The sequence below is a fragment of the Protopterus annectens genome, chromosome 1.part2 (genome assembly GCF_019279795.1).
Source record: "Protopterus annectens isolate FY-2018-M chromosome 1.part2, PAN1.0, whole genome shotgun sequence".
NCBI classification, from domain to species: Eukaryota; Metazoa; Chordata; order Ceratodontiformes; family Protopteridae; genus Protopterus; species Protopterus annectens.
In genome coordinates, this window is record NC_056727.1 from 954,483,189 (window position 1) to 954,502,380 (window position 19,192).

A 19,192-nucleotide genomic window follows, 5' to 3' on the forward strand; every position below is an offset into this window, starting at 1 on the left:
AGGTTCTGTCTTTTCAATCATACCTGGAACCTCATCACCTCAGACAGATGGGTTCTAGACATTATTGCAAATGGCTACAGACCCGTTTTCAAAGAGCTCTTAAAATGCTCAGGTTATCCAGATATCCCCCAAAATAAAAAAAGAGGCCTTGGCTCAAATTCAGATACTTTGTTCGCAGGGGGCAGTAGAACCAGTTTCCACTACCCAGTAGGGAAAAGGATTCTGTTCCAGGGTCTTCCTGGTCCCCAGAAAGGAAGGCTCATGGCTCCCCATCTTGGATCTGTCCAACCTCAATCAATTCCTCTTGGTGACAAAGTTCAAAATGTTAACCCTCAAAAAACTGCTGCCCTTTGATATCCCCCCCATGCCTTCATGTTCTCTCTAGACCTAAAACATGCTTATCCTCACATCCCTGTTCATGAATCACACAGAAGATTTCTTCCCTTCAGGGTAGGATACAGTCACTATAAATTTTCTACACTGCCCTTTGGCTTATCTACAGCACCAATTGTGTTCACTAAGTGCCTAACACCAGCAGTAGCCTTCTGCAGAACCAGAGAGATACAAATCTGTCCTTACCTGGACAAATGCCTCATACAGGCTAAACTCCTCAAGGACCTCAGATTCACCCAGGACCTCCTTTCCTCACTGAGGTTCTCAGTGAACCTATAGAAATCCCACACTTCACAAACAAAAAAGATTGTCTTCCTGGCGGCTCTTCTGGACTTCTGTCTCCAATAGGCCTTCCTCCCCCCAGAAAAAGTTTCCTTCCTGACAGATTTCTTCCATAGGATCCAATTGAGAAGTTGCATCTCAGCAAGACAATTTCTCCAAGCCCTGGGATACGTGGCCTAATACATTCTCTTGGTTCCCCATGCCAAGACTACATATGAGGAAGCTCCAGCTGTACCTGAAGCATGTCTGGTGCCAGAGCTGACAGTCCCTAGAAACCAAGATCCCAGTGCTCCCCTGCTTCAAGACAGAGTTTGCATGGTGGGTACAAGCTTCCTTCCAGAATCAGGGCCTCCCTTTCAAAATTTACACTCAGGCTCAAACTCTAGCTACAGATACCTTGGCGACAGCATGGGGGACTCATTTCCAGAACCTCTAAACCCAGGGGAGGTGGGAGTCCGGATCCAAGGACAGACGCATCAACTGGAAGGAACTTATGGCAGTATTAAATGGCTTATTACCCCTCAAGTAAAAATGGACCCCAGGTGTCCCATTTATCAAGGCAGACAGTACCACAGTTATGTGATACATAGACAGGGAGGGACACATTCTTACCCCTTGTGCTATCTAACAATGCAGATCTGGGAAACAGCTCAGTTTATGGGCTTGCACGTGATAGCACAATACCTTCCAGGTGTTCAAAATGCTCAGGTAGACCATCTCAGCAAAAACTTGATGGGCCCTCACGAGTGGCCATAACCCAAACATGGGGAATTCCACAGGTGGACCTGTTTGCATCCAAACAGAATGCACTCCTGCAAAAATTCTGTACCAGGAGCAAACAGGAGGCAGCTTAGAAAACCAATGCCTTCTCCTTCCTTTGGACAAAGCTTTTCATTTATGCACCCCCCCCCCCCCATTCTTTCTCCGGTTCTCCTCAAGATAATAGAAGGTGGCACAAGACCAATTCTTATAGCTCCAGACTGGCCTAGACAACATTGGTTTCCCCTCCTTCTCAAACTCACCAACCAGAGCCCATGGCTACTCCATCAGAGTGGATTTCCTCACCCAGAACAAGGGAAACATTGTACACCCCAACCTTCAGACCTTTAGCCTTGCAGCATGGATATTCCCACAAAAAACACAGTGGTGTTGGCCTAAGTAAACGGGTGCTAGACATCCTCAAAGTATCTAGAAGGCATAGCACCAGGAAATCCTACTCAGCTAAGTGGAAAAGATTCTCTGGTGCAAAAATCAACACCTAGATCCCAAATCAGCATGTTTCCAGCATCCTGGTATACCTGACTGGCCTGCTGAATCAGGGGCTATATCGTTCCTCCATTAAAATCCATGCTTTTGCCATCCTCTGCCTATGTGCCCCACCACTGTCCACTTTTCTCCCATCCACTATTAAAGCAATTTCTGAGGGGAGTAATCCACATTAGACCACCCAGAAGGAAACCTGCTTCTCCTTGGGACCTTAATTTTGTGCAGAAACTGACCTTGCCCCATTTGAGCCAGCAGCTTCTGTGGACCTAAAGTTCCTGACATGGAAAACAGTTGTTCTGGCTATCACTTCAACTAGGAATGGCGTCTGAGTTGCAGGCCCTTATGGCGGTGGAACCTTACCATGTCTTCCACAGGGATAGGATCTCTCAGAATCAGTCCGTCCTTTATGCCTAAAGTGGTCACTCACACCTCTTTGAATCAGGCCATCCATCCAACCTACCTTTTTCCCCAGTTCATAAAACAAAGGGGAGATAATTCTGCATTCCTTCGATGTGCACAGACAGCTAAGTTTCTATCTGGACAAGACAAAAGCTTTGAGAAAGACTGATCAGTTTTTCATTACCTTTGCCTTTGGAAAAGAAGGCAAGCCTGCCTCTAAGCAAAATATCTCCATGTGGATTTCCCACTGCATTTGCTTTTGTTATAGCTCCCTTTGGAAAGTGCCACCAGTAGGGATAAAATCTCATTCTCCCAGAGCAACTGCTACTTCCACTGCCTTTCTAAATGGTGTCCCACCAAGGACATCCTGGTGGCTGCCACCTGGTCTTCTGTGCATACCTTCACCAAGCACTACCACCTGGCACCCTCTTCCAGGTTTAGAGCAGGCTTTGCCACTGCTTTCCTGCCAGGCATCCTCTCTTCAGTTAGATACCTTCCTCCCGCCTTTCAGCTTTGGCAATCTTCTAAATAGTCAGGACTGCAAGTGTATTCACTGCTGCAGTCTTCTTTCCCTTCCAGCCACCCCCCTCAGTCTACTATGTAGCTTGACTCTGTTTTTTTACTCAGCCAAGAGACCCCTCCTTGGCACTCTTCCTATATCAGGTTCTCCTTTGGATATCTCCTATCTGGTTAGGGCTCCTCGTAGTTGAGGGCAAGAAAACACTGGTATCATGATGCAGGCTGGCTACCTTTATACCTGAATGTACTGACATTGGTCAGGGCGTCTGCTAGTGTGGGAAATGCAAAGAAATTTTTCTGGTAGTCAGGCCAGCCGAGGGCTTTCACGGCAGGAAATCCCAATAGTCAGGACTACAACAGTGATTACACTTTAACGGCTACGTTTATGGTAAGTATACACAACTATACTTTATGTATCCTCTTATTATTTTAATGATGGGACATAAAAAAGGTGTTTTGTGAAGCAAAATTTGCACCATAAAAGCTACATGACAGATGATCAGTCTTTGACATCTGCTTTCTGCACAGACACCTAAAAAACACTTTTGTCACATTATAGAATGTAAATGTTCATCATAATGATTACTGCTGCAGTAACCTTAGCTATATGGGGTATATCCTGCCAGTGATAAAAGAGCCGGCCAGCTTCCAAAGCTTCAGGTCACATCCTATGCACCCCAGCTGTCAGGCAGCTTGAGCTGGGCTGACAAAAAAGACACATTTGGGTTCCAAGCCCTTCAGAGCTTTTCTGCTGCTGAAGAGAACACTCCTCTAAGGTTTTTGATTAACAGTCAGTTTGATGCTGTTCCCTTTGGGGAAGACCTCCCATTTTCTAAGTACAGTTTGTGATTTATCACTTAACTTCTCAGGAAATTTATTTCAAAGTTATGGGTTTTGTGTTTTAATGGACTGTTACAAGACTATAGTACTTTCAAATGGGAGTGGTGTTTTTTCCTTTCAGTTTAGAAGTTGTGTAAAATAACTAAAACACTTTTCTGTGGAGAAAGTTTATTTTACTTTTGGGGGACTAGCAAAGTGTGCTTTTTACTGTGTTCTTCTGTGAAAAATTTGACTTTTAGAGACTTATTTTTTAACTGGCATTTGCTGCTTATCTTCTCAGGAAAGAGACACCATTTTCAGCTTGAGCATGGAACAAACTACTGGTCCTATGGTCACTTGTCCTTCCAGCCACAAAAAGAAATAGAAAAAGATTAAGCAAATAGCCTTGCCACCACAGCAGGCTAGCAGTTTGCTTCAGTCGTAGGTGGGTGACTCTGCTGTGGCCATTCGTTATACTCTAGATCCCCCTGGTGTAATGCCTGCAGGCACTGTGGCATCACAGGTTAGCCATGGCCTCTATGGCAGTTGGACTGCCCTCACTGGGCAAGGTAGAGCCACTCTTATCGATCCTGAGAGAGGGAACGTGGGAGGCTTCCCTGTTGTATCAGAATGCTGTGCCCATCCCTGTAGAAGCTTCTGCTGCCATTATTAACACAATTGGTCCCATTTTTCCTGTGAAAAAGAAACAGAAAACTAAGCATATGTCTTCTCCTCATCAACTTTCCATAAATAGGAGTAGTTTACTGGTTCTGGCTCAGCGTTTATTTCAGGCTGTTTATCCTCATTGCGAAGTAGTTTGTGGTAAAATAAAGGGGGTAGCTCTTTTTCTGAATTGATTCAGTATTCTAAATCTGAACAAAAAGATGAGGGAACAGTTGCAGGGTTTTTTTCCTTAGATTTCTAATTCAAACACTGAGGAGAGCTCAGTTTTTGATTCTCCCTGTGGGGGGTTCTTTTTCCCTGAAACTATTGCTAGAATTTGTCAGTGTTTTCAGTGGGAGAACTCTGAGGTATCTCACTCCCTCAGAAAATACCGAGTTGTTAAAGTAGGAATTTCCAGAACCCACATTTTTCTCCTGTTCTACCTTCTTTAGAGAATGTGTGTATTACTGCTTGCAGTTTTCTGATAGCCAGCCAGCTGTCCCTAAAAAGGCTGATAGGATGTGTAAAGATCTTCATTCTTTTAAGTTTTTGTACAGTATTCCTGAACTTGACCCAGATTTATATTTAGTTGATCCTAATGCTGCTGTAAACACTTAAGCCTGATGTTGTCCTTTTCATTCTTCATCAATGTATGGGTACCAGATTTGACCTCGGATCCAACTTGGCTGCATGCACTAGACTTTGGATCCAACTCTCGAGCTTCTCCTCCTACCCACAATGCCCCACTCAGCCAAGAATACCTCAGATCTCGTTTCCTGCCATCTTGCATAGATGCGGATCTTGCTCAGTGAGCTAAACTTGATATAGTTTTCTAACTCGTGAGTAATAGTTGTTTTGTAAAATATTCTTAACTTTTCCTTTTATTCCTTCCTCTTGTTGATTAGTTGATTTTTTCCTTTGATTTTATTTCGCAATAGGCTACAATCCCTTGTTGTTTTTTACCTTCCTGTACCTTCTAACATACCATTGTTGGTCATACTACTTCCTTTCTCTCTCTCTCTCTCTCTCTCTCTTTTTTTTTTTTTTTTATATTTAATTTACCCTTTACAGGGTATTCTTAAAATTGTTGGTAATTTTTTTTTATCTACTGGTTAAAAAAAAAAAAAGGTTCTGTGCTAGTATTGTACTTTCCCTTTATTATTTTTTCAAGACATGGCTGAAAAGCCAACTGTATTCAAAAAGTGCACTTCCTGTGGGCACAAAATTCGTAATTCTGATGCCCACAGAGAGTGTGTTTATGGTTTAGGAGCAGCTCATCTAAATATCGACTACTCTATCTGTGCAGGTTTTAATTTTGGAGCACTGTCAAACAGACGTAACAAGTTGTTCCTCAAAGGTATGCTGCCTTGGTCTCTTCTTCCTCAGAGGGCTCAAATTCCCAGTATACCAACAAAGCCTTTATCAGAGACAAAGGAGTCTCATAAGAGATCTCCAGCCCATTCTCATAAAACTTTGATGGCTTCTTCAGAACCACCACAAAATATACCAAAGACGTCTGATCCGACATCTTTGGATCCTAAAAGAAAGCATGCAGATCCAAAAGCTTCGAAGCTGACCATTGTATTGACTAAGTCTCCTAGAACCTACTTACTGGGGTTCATCATTGAACCAGTATCTCCTCCGCTCTATTATGCTTTCCTCCAAATGCCAAGGAGAGTGTCTAGGCCACAGTTCCCTATTTCATCCGTCAGGTCCTTCAGAATTCTTTCCGAGGCAGACATGGATAGGTTGATGAGGAAATTCCTCAGAGCTCAGATTCAGATGGGAGTTATTCTTTCTCCATCAACCATCAGGTCTGTGAGCATCTTTTCCACTTCTCAATAAGAGAAGAAACTGCTGAGTGAAGCACTCCGGAATAACGAAAAGCAGATACAAAAAGAAAACCAGAGTGCACCAATGGCTAACAAATCAAAAAACAGCAGCAGTTTACCGTTATCGTTTATTCTCAGGAACGAACAAAGTAAGCGCTTTCACGTCCTGCGACGCTTCATCAGACTTCAATGTAATTCATAAAGAGCATCACCTTAAATACAATTTCCTTAATTCATATCCATTAATTAACATATATAATTGAAACCAATTCATAAGTCACAATGTTAACCCTGTAGGACCATACAATAAATGTATGCAGAAGCTGAACCACATTCTACAAAAATTATTTCTCTATAAAAAACATTTTTAAAAACATGTACATTGATTTAATAAAATTATGTAATAAATGTGTCTATGAACAATTTATTAAAATGTATAAATTAAAGGTTCATAATTAATGTTTAAGTTGTCGGGCTGCTAAAAGAGGTTTTAGTGTAACCTTATCGTTTAAACCATATTTACAAGCCTGTAGCCTAACAGTCCACTTATTTTCTATTTCCTCTAATTTATTTTTAAAATTACCTAATCTACAAGTCCTTGCTACTATCTCTAAATACTCTCTCTAATACCTGAAATCTAAAAGAATGTTTAAGACCATAGTCAAGGACGTGTTGAGCTAGAGCATTGGTATTATTTTCCTTTTGTATCGCATATGCATGCTCCCTAATTCGTACCTGCAATCAATGCAAGCACATAGAAATATGTGATACTTTCAAACATCCACATACTGGAAAGGTGTATACCTTCAAGGGATATGCTGATTGTAGAACCATTGATGTAGTCTATTTAGCTCAATGCCAAGCGTGTTCCAAATTTTATGTAGGCAAAACTAATAGAACATTAAGGGAACGAATTAGGGAGCATGCATATGCGATACAAAAGGAAAATAATACTAATGCTTTAGCTCAACACGTCCTTGACTATGGTCTTAAACATTCCTTTAGATTTCAGGTACTAGAGATAGTAGCAAGGACTTGTAGATTAGGTAATTTTAAAAATAAATTAGAGGAAATAGAAAATAAGTGGATTGTGAGGCTACAGGCTTGTAAATATGGTTTAAACGACAAGGTTACACTAAAACCTCTTTTAGCAGCCCGACCACTTAAACATTAATTATGAACCTTCAATTTATACATTTTAACAAATTGTTCATCGACACATTTATTATGTAATTTTATTAAAACAAATATACATGTTTTTAAAAATGTTTTTTATAGAGAAATGATTTTTGTAGAATGTGGTTCAGCTTCCGCATACATTTATTGTATGGTCCTACAGGGTTAACATTGTGACTTATGAATTGGTTTCAATTATCTATGTTAATTAATGGATATGAATTAAGGAAATTGTATTTAAGGTGATGCTCTTTATGAATTACATTGAAGTCTGATGAAGTGTCGTAGGATGTGAAAGCGCTTACTTTGTTCGTTCCTGAGAATAAACGATAACGGTAAACTGCTGCTGTTTTTTGATTTCTTAGCCATTGGTGCACTCTGGTTTTCTTTTTGTATCTTTTCCACTTCTGTTGTATTAATATCTCCTTCTCTGATCATTCGGTTTCTGAGCCCTTGGATCTGGGAGCCCTGAGATTCTTGATGTCAGATCCAAAGACAGCTAGGTCTTTGACTTCAGCAGTCTCCCTGACTGGTTCCACTTTGGTTCCATATGGTTGGGATGAGTCTCTGAGCCAAAGTGTTAGCGCAGGATCTTGGGGTTTGGGATCCTCTCCAATGTTAGTGGAGCCAACCTTGCCCCTCAGAGTTTGTTGTTGTATATCTCAGGTCCAACTCCTTCCTTGAGGCATGGATTGGGGCAGGGTCGAATCTGGCAGTTCTAGTGCTTTTGAGTCCATTATGGCCAGCTTTGGCTTCTCCTGATCCATTGGCCTTTGAGGTATGGGAAGGGGTTTTATCTGGATTGAGGGATTCGACTGCTCAGTCATCCTTGGGTCCTACTTCAACCCCCCCCCCCCCCACCTGATACATGCTGTGAGCCTGTCAGTAGTACTCCACAGAGACGGCCAATACCATCTAACATCCAAGCAGTTTCCATTGAGGAATTTTCCCAGTCTTCGGATATCTCTCTAGACCTACTGAAGAGGTACAAAGCAAGAGAACTTGCAAAAGGTGATGCACAGATTCCCCTATGGAATATCTCACCAAGGATACTGACTTCAACGAAGAGGGAGGGTCCCCCAGTTGTCCACTGGATGATATGTCATTCAGAGACATCCTAGAAATCCTTAAACAAAAGGTGGATGGTCTTTAGATAACTATTCCCCAGAGGAGTAATTTTTTTTCTGGAAGCTTTTGGTTCCACTCTGTCTTGGGCGACTTCCCCGACAGATGAGCTCATCGATTTAAACTCCCACTGGGCATGGAGCTGGACTCTGTTGAACCAATTCCTGAAATTGAGACAAAATTTTGCCCCCTGAAGGACAGACCTCATTGGAGCAAAGGAGTACCTGTCAATGCTATGATTGTGGCAGCAGTCACAACAAAGGAGCTACTAGAGTAGGGTTTCTCTATCCATCCATCCACCTAGTAGAGAGTCTAGGGCATTGGACAGGTTTGGAAAGTACAAATTTGCTTCAACAACCTTTGCATTGAGGTCCCTGAATTATTTAACACACCTTATAAGACTACAAAGAGATTTGACCAAGGAACTCTCCAAATCCCTTTCAGAGTCCATCTCTGTAGAAGACTACAAGAGGTCCTTTTGACAGCTGGCCACTCTTTTGTCCATTTCAAATGCATTCATGAAGTTAATAACCCATGCTGCATAAGGTACCTCATGGATGGCCAGTTCAGGCATAGCTGTTAGGAGACATGCCTGGATGCAGTTTTGCGACTTTGCACAGCCTTTCAAGTATTTATTCATCAATGCTCCCTTTGATGGAACATCACTCTTTGGCCCTTCTGTGACAGAAACACTTTCCTGGAGTGAACAGGATGGAAAGACTCTGCTGCCATAGGGATTCAATTTATACCGCTCATTGACCCATTTCCCTGAATCAAAGAGGAGGTAAGAAAATGTGGTTCTGTAAATCCCAGGGACCTTTCCAGGATTTATGTGGGGACAACTCCTCCAGAGGCAGAGAGGGTAAGTTGAAATGGAAGATGCCATCCTTGCGGCAGAGGAGGCCCACAAAACCAGGGTTTCTGAGTCCGTTTAGTGGTCCTGAATGGTTGCCCAGCTGCCTACCTCTGGAGGCTGTCAGGGGTGCTTGTCTTTGGTCCCAAACACCTGGGCTTCAATAACAAAAGATTCTTAGGTATTAAAAATAATATCCAGAAGTTGTTTCATGCCATTTTTTCAGATTTCACCAACCAAAAGAAGAAATCTTCCCAGTGTTCCACCCAGTCAGTGAGAAGCTGCAGATAAGGAGATTCAAAGCTTCTAGACAAGAGAGTCATCCAGGAGGTCCCACCAAACCAGAGAGGATTCGGGACGTACTCAGGGTTCTTGTTAGTGCTAAAAAGACAGGGGACCTGAGACCAATTTTGGATCTAAGCAACCTAAACCAATTTGTGAAAAAGTCAAAGTTCCAAATGATCATGGTTCAGTCCATTTTGCCCTTTTTAAGCAAAAGATGACTGGATGGATGTACTCAGTTGATCTTCAGGATGTGTACTATCACATCAAGATGAACAACTGACTGTGAAGATTTCTGCTTTTCCAGCTGGAAGCCACTCACTGCGTCAGTTCAGAGCTCACCTGAGACTGCGGGGATTCTGAGTGTTTCTATATTTACGACTGTCTCCTCACTGCCTGAACCAGGCATCTCCTAGAACAGTCCAGGGAATTATTTGCTCCAACTTTGTCAAAAACTAGGTATTATGGTCAACATCTCCAAATCCAAACTACAACCAGTATAGAGCCTGGAGTTCATTGGTGCCAGGTTGAACAGAGTAAGTCAGATTGCTTCCCTGCCTGCTCATTGTCTGGTTACAGTCAAGTTCCAGGTTCAGCAAATCCTCCTTCAGCTTGCTTTCCTAGCCAGACTTATCCTTCAAGCTCTAGGTTTGATGGCAGCGGCTATAGTCTTGGTTCCATTCTTGGTTCCATTAGCATGTTTCTAGGTGCATGTTCTCCGATGGACACTAGCTGTTCAGTAGTTTGTTCTGCAACATTGTCTATCCTTTCCAGTCAGACTCACTCGGGTATGCAGAAACCATCTTTGTTGCTGGATCCAGTTGGATGACATTTACCTGGGCCGTCCCTTCATTCAGTCTCCTCCCATGGCCATGGTGACTACAGATGCCTCCCATCTGGGGGCTGGGGGGGTGCATTTCTTGGGAAGGATGGTCCAAGGCACATGGTTCCCTCAAGAGACCATTTCCTTGGTCTGGTACATCAGTAAATGGGATCTCAATCTTACCACCTCTTTCGAGGAGCTATGAGAGTGTGGCAGTGGGCAATCTCCTTTAACCACTTTCTAGTAGCAAGGCACATTCCAGGGAAATCCAACGTTCTTGTGGACAAACTCAGCAGGTCCATTCTAATGCCACATGATTGGTCTCTCAATCAGTAAGTGGCAGAGATTTTCCATTGGGACCAACCTTGCTGCAATCTCTCTGGATCTTCCCACAGCAATTGCAGCAGGTATTTTGCTATAATCCCCCCTCAGGGGGAGTCACTGAGAGATGCTCTAGTCCACGTTTGGCCCTGTGGTCTTCTTAATGCCTGTCTCCCAGTTGCTTTGTTTCCAAAATTCTTACAGAAAACCAGTCAGTTGAAGAGCTCAGTTATACTCATTGCCTGGTCTTATTAGATGTGGTTCCCCTTCCTTTGGTCTCAATCCTTGTTATCCTCTATGGATACTGGATCACAGTCCAGACCTTCTCTCACATCCCTCAGGGATGACACATTCCAGTATTCCAAGCCTCAAGCTAACCGCACGGTTACTACAATTCCGTTAATAGCTAGATAGCTCAGGCTTTCCTCCCTGATCTGTCATATGCTTTTATCTTCCAAGAAAGCCGCTTATAGGAAGATTTACAGGAGTAGATGGATAAGTTTCTCATTTTGGGCACTTAAAAATTAAATTGACCCTTTTATTGCCCATATTTCTTCGGTTTTGAAGTGTTTAACTTCTCTATTTTTAGGAAGTTGCTAGCTTTTCCAGTTAAAGTACAATTTGCGGCTGTGTCAGAATTTCGTTAGGTGAAAAAGCTGCTTGTTTAGCTTCTTCCAAATTGTGCAAGGCTTTCCTAAAGGACACCTTGTTACTCAGTCCTCCAGTGAAAGATCTGTTATATTCTTGGGATTTGACGGTCCTCCTTTGGGGGTTGATAGAACAACCTTTCAAACGTTCAGCCAAAACTGATTTAAAATTTCTGGTAGCTGTTACACCAGCAAGGAGAATTTCTAACTCCAGACTCTATCATCCAAATCTCCTTATATTTTCTTCCACAAAGACAGAGTCACTTTACGAGCCAGTATGTCTTTTTTTCCTAAGCTAGCGTCTGAATCAAATATCAATCAAACAATTCACTTGCCTGTCTTCTTCCCAAATTTTTCACATAAGGGAGAATACATGCTATGTCTTTTAGATGTACATAAACAGCTACGTTTCTGTTTACACATAAAGGATTTCAGGAAAACAGACCGGTTTGTTGTATTCTCAACGAACAGACTGGGATCACCAGTTTCTAAAGTTACCCTGGCCAGATGGATTACTGATTGAATCTCCTTTGTATATACTCAATAAAGCCTATCCCTTTTAAAGTCTCCTAAAGCACATTCTACTAGATCCACGGCAACTTCTTCTACCTTCTGGTCTAGAACTTCCATTGGTGGCATTTGTGCAGCAGCTGCTTGGTCTAATGCTCATACCTTCATTGCTCATTGCAAACTAGATTTCACCTTTTGGAGTAGAGCTGCCTTTGGTTTGGCAGTTCTTCAGAATATCCTGACATGAGGGCCACCCAATTTCTTGTAGCTGGGGACTCTGTCCCATATGCTGAGGAAGAATGAAAAGGGCAACATCAGATATTAAAGTTATATACTCACCATAACTATGCATCTGTGGTGTTCATTTTTATTCTTCCTCAACTCCCCACCCTCCTCCTAGCTTATGGAGTGGCCTTGCAGATTCTGAAGAACCTATTGTTCCAGGCTTGAGACCCAGCCTTGCTCTTCTTTCCTCCTTCCTGCTTTGTCATAGGATCTGTAAGGCAGAAAACTCAATCTGATGTGTTCTTGGCTGAGTGGGGCATTATGTGTAGATGGTGAAGTTCGAGAGTTGGCTCCAAAGTCTGTTGCATGTGGCCAAGTTGGAGCTGTGATTAGATCCAGTACTCATACATTGAGGAAGAATGAAAATGGGCAACACAGATGTGTAGTTATGGTGAGTACATAACTTTAATTCAAATTCTACTCTTTCTGATAAGGATGGTAAAATTATTGATAAGTATGGGAGAAAAAGTGCATGCTTCTGCAGCTTTGGTTTTCAGAATTTTGATATCAGGCTCATATGTTTGTTCTGACTAATTGTGAAACTATGAGGAATGTTTTATCTGCAGTTTCTTCTTGTTAGGAAATGTCTCCTTTAAATAATTTAATTTCTTCTGTTGTACAGGTCACTACTCATTGTTTATAGTGTATGTATGCTCTATTGATACTTCTTCCAGGGCTGTGGCCAATGGTACTGGTTTGAGGTGGTTTCCATGGCTGCATTTTCAGAACCTCCCAGGTGGTGATAAAATGAGATTTTAAATTCCTCTTGTGTAGAGGTCTAGTTTTTGGTCCCTCTGCTGCAGATGTGATCAAAAAGTGTGATAAAAGAAGTAAGGTTGATCCAGGGAATCTCTAAAAAATTTCAGCCCTCTTATTCCAAATTTTCTCAGTGATTCTCTAACTCCTCATCCAATTTTAGCAAAAAAAAAAAAACAGAATAAATTATCTCAACAAAGTACGGGTATATAGATTTTTTAGAAGAAATGGCAAGGGGATTCCAAAAAGATACCACGATCTTCCCAAAACTGAGGATAGGTCCCACAAGACTGCATGACTATTCAAGAACCCTTGTGACCACATTCCACCCTGGACCATTTTTTTATTCCAGAAAGTCTGATTCTGCGATTTTCTGTTTGGCAACAGATAGTTTCAGACAAATGTTTCTGAAGATCATTAATCAAGGTTACGGATGGCAGTGTGAGGAAATTCTTATTTTCCAGGAACATTCCTCATCCTCCAGATCAGACTCTCTTGTTTCCACTGGTTCTTCATCACATGCAGTCCCAAGGAATGATGGAACCAGCTCCTCCTTCCCGGGTGGGAAGTTTTTTTTTTTTTATTCAAGGATGGTCTTCATGCTAAAGAAAGAAAACATTTTGAGACAAGTTCTGGATCTTTCTTTTCCTAAACCTATTTGTGATAGTGCCCAAGTTCAAAACAATGTCACCACACAACCTAACTCTTTTCTTCTTTCAAGTTTCCTAGTAATACTAGACTTAAAAGATGCTTATCATCACATCCCTATTCATGCGACCTCAGATCTTTCTTAAGGTTTTGTGTATCTGGATTGTGTTATCAGTTCTTTGCCTTATCCCTTAGACTATTCACTGCACCAGGAACGTTCAAAAAGTGTCTAGTTCCAATTATAGCTTTTGCAGGCTACAGGTTATCCATATTTTTCCATATTTGGACAACTTGCTTATCTTTGCAGAGTCTTTTTCAGTGTGTCAGGAATCTCTGTCTGGGTGAGAGACATCTTATGCAAGCTGGTATTCCAAGAGCATTCAGATGTTTTTCTTGATTGCTTCATACAGGATTGTGTTCCTGGTATGTCAGCTGGACACCTCATTTCAAAGAGTTTTTCTTCCATAGAAAGTATATCTAAATCTATTTCTAAGGTTTTCCAGTCAAACTTCAGTTACTGTGATAGAATACATCAGGAGTTTGGATAGCATGGCTTCTAAGATTCTCATGATATCCGTGGCAAAACACCACATGAGAAAGAGTGGTATCCAAATTCTCTTTGGTCCAAACATCAACACCCTTTATCTTTTCAAATTCCAGTGCTGGGGGGTTTCGAAAGAGAAATCATTTGGTAGTGACAACAGATGTACTTAAATCCAGGTCTCCCCTTTTCCCTCCCTGTTCCAAAGCAGTTAATCACAGATGCTTCTAACTTTGCTTGGGGAGCAGTTTCAGGAGAGAGAAAAGTGCAAGGTGTGTGAACACCAAGGACAGACACAAACACATAACTGTCAAAGCAGTACTTCCCCTAATCAAGGCACTCAGCTGTGTGAATCATCTTTAGTCCCCAGGACCTCTTCAAGTTGTTATAGACAAGTACCACAGTTGTGGTACATCAACAAAGCAAGGTGGACCCAGGTCATGTCTCTTTTGCAAATTAGCCATTTTAGCTTAGCATATAGCTTCACTGCACAATCTCACTCTGCAGGCATCCTACATTCAGTCAGAGCAAAATTGTGTGGCAGGTAAGCTGAGCAGGACCAGAGTAGACCTCCACGAATGAAAACTATATCTGGGGTCTTCTAAGATTTTGATTCATCTGTGTAGAGTTCCTCAAGTAGACCTCTTTGCCTTCTCTCAGAACAATCAGCTGGCAATGTTATGTTCCAGGACTGCATGCAAGAAAGCCTGGAAGACAGACGCCTTTTCTTTTCCTTGGACAGGAATGCACCTGTATGCTTTTCCACCCTTTCCACTAATAACCAAGGTACTTTTGAAGATTGAGAAGGAATTCCCCAAGGTCATTGTGGACTAATTTCTTGCTCAGGCAACTGTGGTTCTCCCTCCTTTTGGAAAAGGACATTGCAGTTACCACAAGCTTCCTCACAGACTGGATGTACTCACACAAGAATTGGAGTGTTAGATACACTCTGATATCAGTCGTTTCAGCTGACTACATGGATGATAAGGTCTTAATTCCTTTTAGACACCTATTTACTGAGGGTGTACAGCAGATACTAATGGAGGCAAGAAAGCCTGCTACTAGCAAATCATATTTTAGCAAATGAAAAAGGTTTTCTAATTGGTTCCAACAATATAACCAATACCCATTTAGGATGACTTCTTGTCTGTTTTTACAATATTTGTGTGAGTAATTATCCTGTGACCTTTCTTATTCCTCTGTCAAGGTTCATTTATTGGCCAGTTCAGCATGTCTGTCTGTGGATCCTCCTCTTTTAAGGCAGTCTCATTTCAAAATGTTCTTGAAAGGGTTTTTGCATAAAAGGCTGCCAAGTAAACTGGTGGCCCTTCCTTGGGATTTTAATTTTGTATTATAGAAGATAACACTTGCTGCATTTGGGCCAGCTAATGTGGCTGACCTGAGTTTCTTAACATGAAAAACAGTTTTACTGATTGCTCTGACCTCTGCAAGAAGTGTGTCTGTGTTGCAAGCTCTTATGGTGAAGCAACCCTACCTCATTTTCATAGTGACAAGGTTTCTTTGAGAAGTAATCCTTCATTTGTGTCTAGTGGTTTCCAAGTTTACTTTAAGCCAAACTATCCATCTTCCTGTTTTCTTTACAGAATCTAAAAATAAGGGAGAAAGGATAACTACATACATTAGATGTCCACATACAGTTCAGTACTGTCTTGACAGAACTAAATCTCTCAGATCTTTGAATCTTTTCTATTTCTTGTGAAGGTAAGAAGGGACATCCTGTGTCAAAATGCAGTGTTTCCAAGTGGTTGTCTAAGGCTGTTACCTTTTGTTATACTCACCATAACAAATCTGTTCCATGCAGGGTCAAGACGTCCTCTACCAGGGCCTTGGCTTCATGTATGGCTTTTTGGAAAGGGTAGGATTCCAGAAATATTATAGAAGCCACTACTTGTTCCTTTGTACATACTTTTACAAAGCACTAGAAGTTTGATTCCTTTTCTAGGTCCAGATCAGGCTTTACTGGGACCATTTCCCAGGGGTTTCTGGACTCTTCCACCACCCAAATGTTGTTAGTCATGGTAATCTACCCATATTAGCTATACCTTCTGCATCAGTGATCAGTATGATGAAAATAGTACATATAAGCAAGTTGAACTTACCATAATAGTAGATGTTCAAATGATCACTGCTGCAGTAACTGCTCCCTCACTCCATCCCCCTTGTTTTTTGATGCGTGTTTTTTTATGCCAGGGTATGGGCATATTGTTGTACCTAGCATTGTCTTTTCAGGGCTCAGCCTCTCTCTGTCTGCTGGCAGGAAAGCTCCAAAGGGCTTCACCCCAAATTGTGTCCTTTAATCAGCTCAGCTCGAGCTGCTTGACAGTTTGTCACGTGGAAGGTTCCCTGAAGCTTTGGAAGCTGGCTGGCTGTTATGTCCTTGGCAGGATATTACCCATATAGCTAAGGCTACTGCAGCAGTGATTATTCAAGTATCTACTGTTATGATAAGTTTAACTTGCACATCTATACTTTACACAACTGTTCTTTTCTCTTTTTGATTTTCAAGTGGATTACTGCTCTAGGAGTGTGGTTGTAGCTAAGCATGGTTTGTGCATGTAGGTAGTAATTGAGGCAAGCACAGGTTGAGTAGTATTTTGGAAAGGGAAGAGTTTCCTTGAAGTTGTGATAAAATGTAGATTGTTTTAATTAAAAAAAATATATGGTTTTGAAGATGGCAGATGCTTGCCGTGTGGTGCATTTTTTTTTAGAAGTTTTATGCTGAAGAAGGCTATACCGTCCCATCAGGCTGTACCGTCCCATCAGTCTGACGAGCCTGATCTGCAAGGCCATGGAACGTATTATCATGAAACTTATAAACAAAGACCTTGGCAACCTTCAAACACTGGACCCCACCCAGTTTGGGTACGTGAAGGGCCGATCTTGCCTCCTGAACCTGATCGACTTCTTCGAATCAGTCTCCAGAGCTGTGGATGAGGGTAAGGTGGTTCACACAGCCTACTTGGACCTTACCAAGGCTTCCAACACTATCTCCCACTCTGGAATCTTAGATAAACTTACTAAGCTGGGCATTGATCCCTACGTCACTCTATGGGTTGCAAACTGGCTTACTGACAGAACACACACTGTAAAAGTAGCTGACTCCAAATCCAGCTCCAGACAAGTCACAAGTGGTGTAACGCAGGGTTCTGTCCTGGGACCACTCTTGTTTGGCATCTACTTCTCTGAAGTACAGGCCAACACTAAGGGACTTTGGCTTACAAAGTTCGCAGATGACTGCAAGCTGGGAGCCATTACTGAGTCCCCAAATGATGTGGATATACTACAAAAGGGTCTTACCGAAACAGATGCCTGGTGCCAGAGCCATGGACTCAAGCTAAATGCCAAAAAATGTATAGTTGTCCCCTTTGGGAAAAACCAAGTACCTGTGAACTACCACATAAGTGGCAGTACACTAAACACTTAAAGCGTGATAAGAGACCTCGGGACACAGGTGGACAGTAGTCTCACCTTTGATAACCACATAGCCACAACAGTTAGAAAATCCTTCTAGGTGGCACACCTCATCACTAAGGGCTTTACATCCAGAAAAAAGGAGGTAATTGTCCCTCTGTACTCATCCCTCATTAAACCCATTATAGAATACAATGCCCTGTTTGGTATGTACCTCACAAGACATCTGCAACAGCTAGAAAGGCTGCAGAAATACCTCACAAAAAGAATCACAGGCCTGAAGCAGATGCCTTATGCTGACCGTCTAAAGAAACTCCAACTGTACTCTGTCGCATATCGCCTACTCATAGGCGATCTCTGCCTAACATACAAGGTCTTATCAAACCCAGGGTTGTTGGACATGCTACACTTAAAGAAATCCCACTCCCTATGAGCCACATGCTCCAGGGATCTTAACCTTGTCATCACGATGAATAGAACATGCTGGAGGGATAGGTTCCTAACCCAGAGACTCCCCAAACTCTGGAATAAGCTGCCCATACATGTCAGGCAGAGCGACTCAGTGGCCCTCTTCAGGAGGAACCTTGATGATTGGATGGGAGATAGGAAATTCACCCCACGGATCAAATCAGTAGCTCTGCTAGACAGGGGTCTAGGAAAGTAAATATTTGTGGGAAGCAATAGCCAGGGAATAGTTATGGCTAGGCTTGTATAGGCCCTAGGGCCAATAGCCTAGTACCAACTTATGAACCTATAAGCTCCTTGACATTATCTGTTGTGTAATGAGCATTTTGACACACACGCATATACCACAGTGTCAGAGCTTTGAGAATATATTGGCCAAAGTGAAGAACTGTAGTTGTTTTTCATTGATTTATGTACCGTTAAGTACATAAATTTACATTTGAAATGTTGCAGCTATACCCATAATGAATTCTCTTTTTAAGGCAGTTTACCAGAAAACTGAAGTGTTGCATCCAGAAATTAGATGTATTCTGCAGTGAACGTGGAATAGCCAAAAAGTAAGAAGAGGTGTGTGGTGTGTCACATTTCCACCTGTTGTTGGGGAAAGCATTTTCTTCAGAAAGTTAAATGTACAAAAGTATTATTTGATGTAAAAAAAATATTGCAAGATGCTAAGTGTAGATAACTAACCTCTAAGCCATGAAAGTGTTACATTATCTTATACTGATAATTTTAAATAAATCTTATCGTGATGTATAGAAATAGATCTGTGTATGTGTGTATCTTGTATTACAAAATAAAGGGGTCATAATGTGTAGATGTATTGAATTAAGCATTGATACCCAGCTGTAGGGATTTTCAAGTCACACGGTAAAATAGGGATTTTCAAGTCACATGGTAAACATTCTTCTTAGGAAAATATCCACTTTGGATAAACACATCATGAAGGATACACGCTAATTGGCCAGGTGTTGTATACTGAGCATTCTGACAGACACCTATATGTTATGTTTTCTTACTAGCTCTACCATTGTACACACACACATTTTGTTGTTTCTAGTCTTTCTACATTGTACCCTACATTAGGACCACGGAGCAACTATTTATGTTGATATGAGCAAAACATTGGCTGTTTGTATCTCTTGTAGATAACTA

The 19,192-nt window shown here is 41.7% G+C and overlaps 1 protein-coding gene across 1 annotated transcript in view; it reads left to right on the plus strand.

Moving 5' to 3' along the window:
* The window catches only part of LOC122792184 (microtubule-actin cross-linking factor 1-like), a gene marked incomplete in the record, with an annotated part of 3,579,694 nt that overhangs the window by 2,709,129 nt on the left and 851,373 nt on the right, over positions 1-19,192 (plus strand).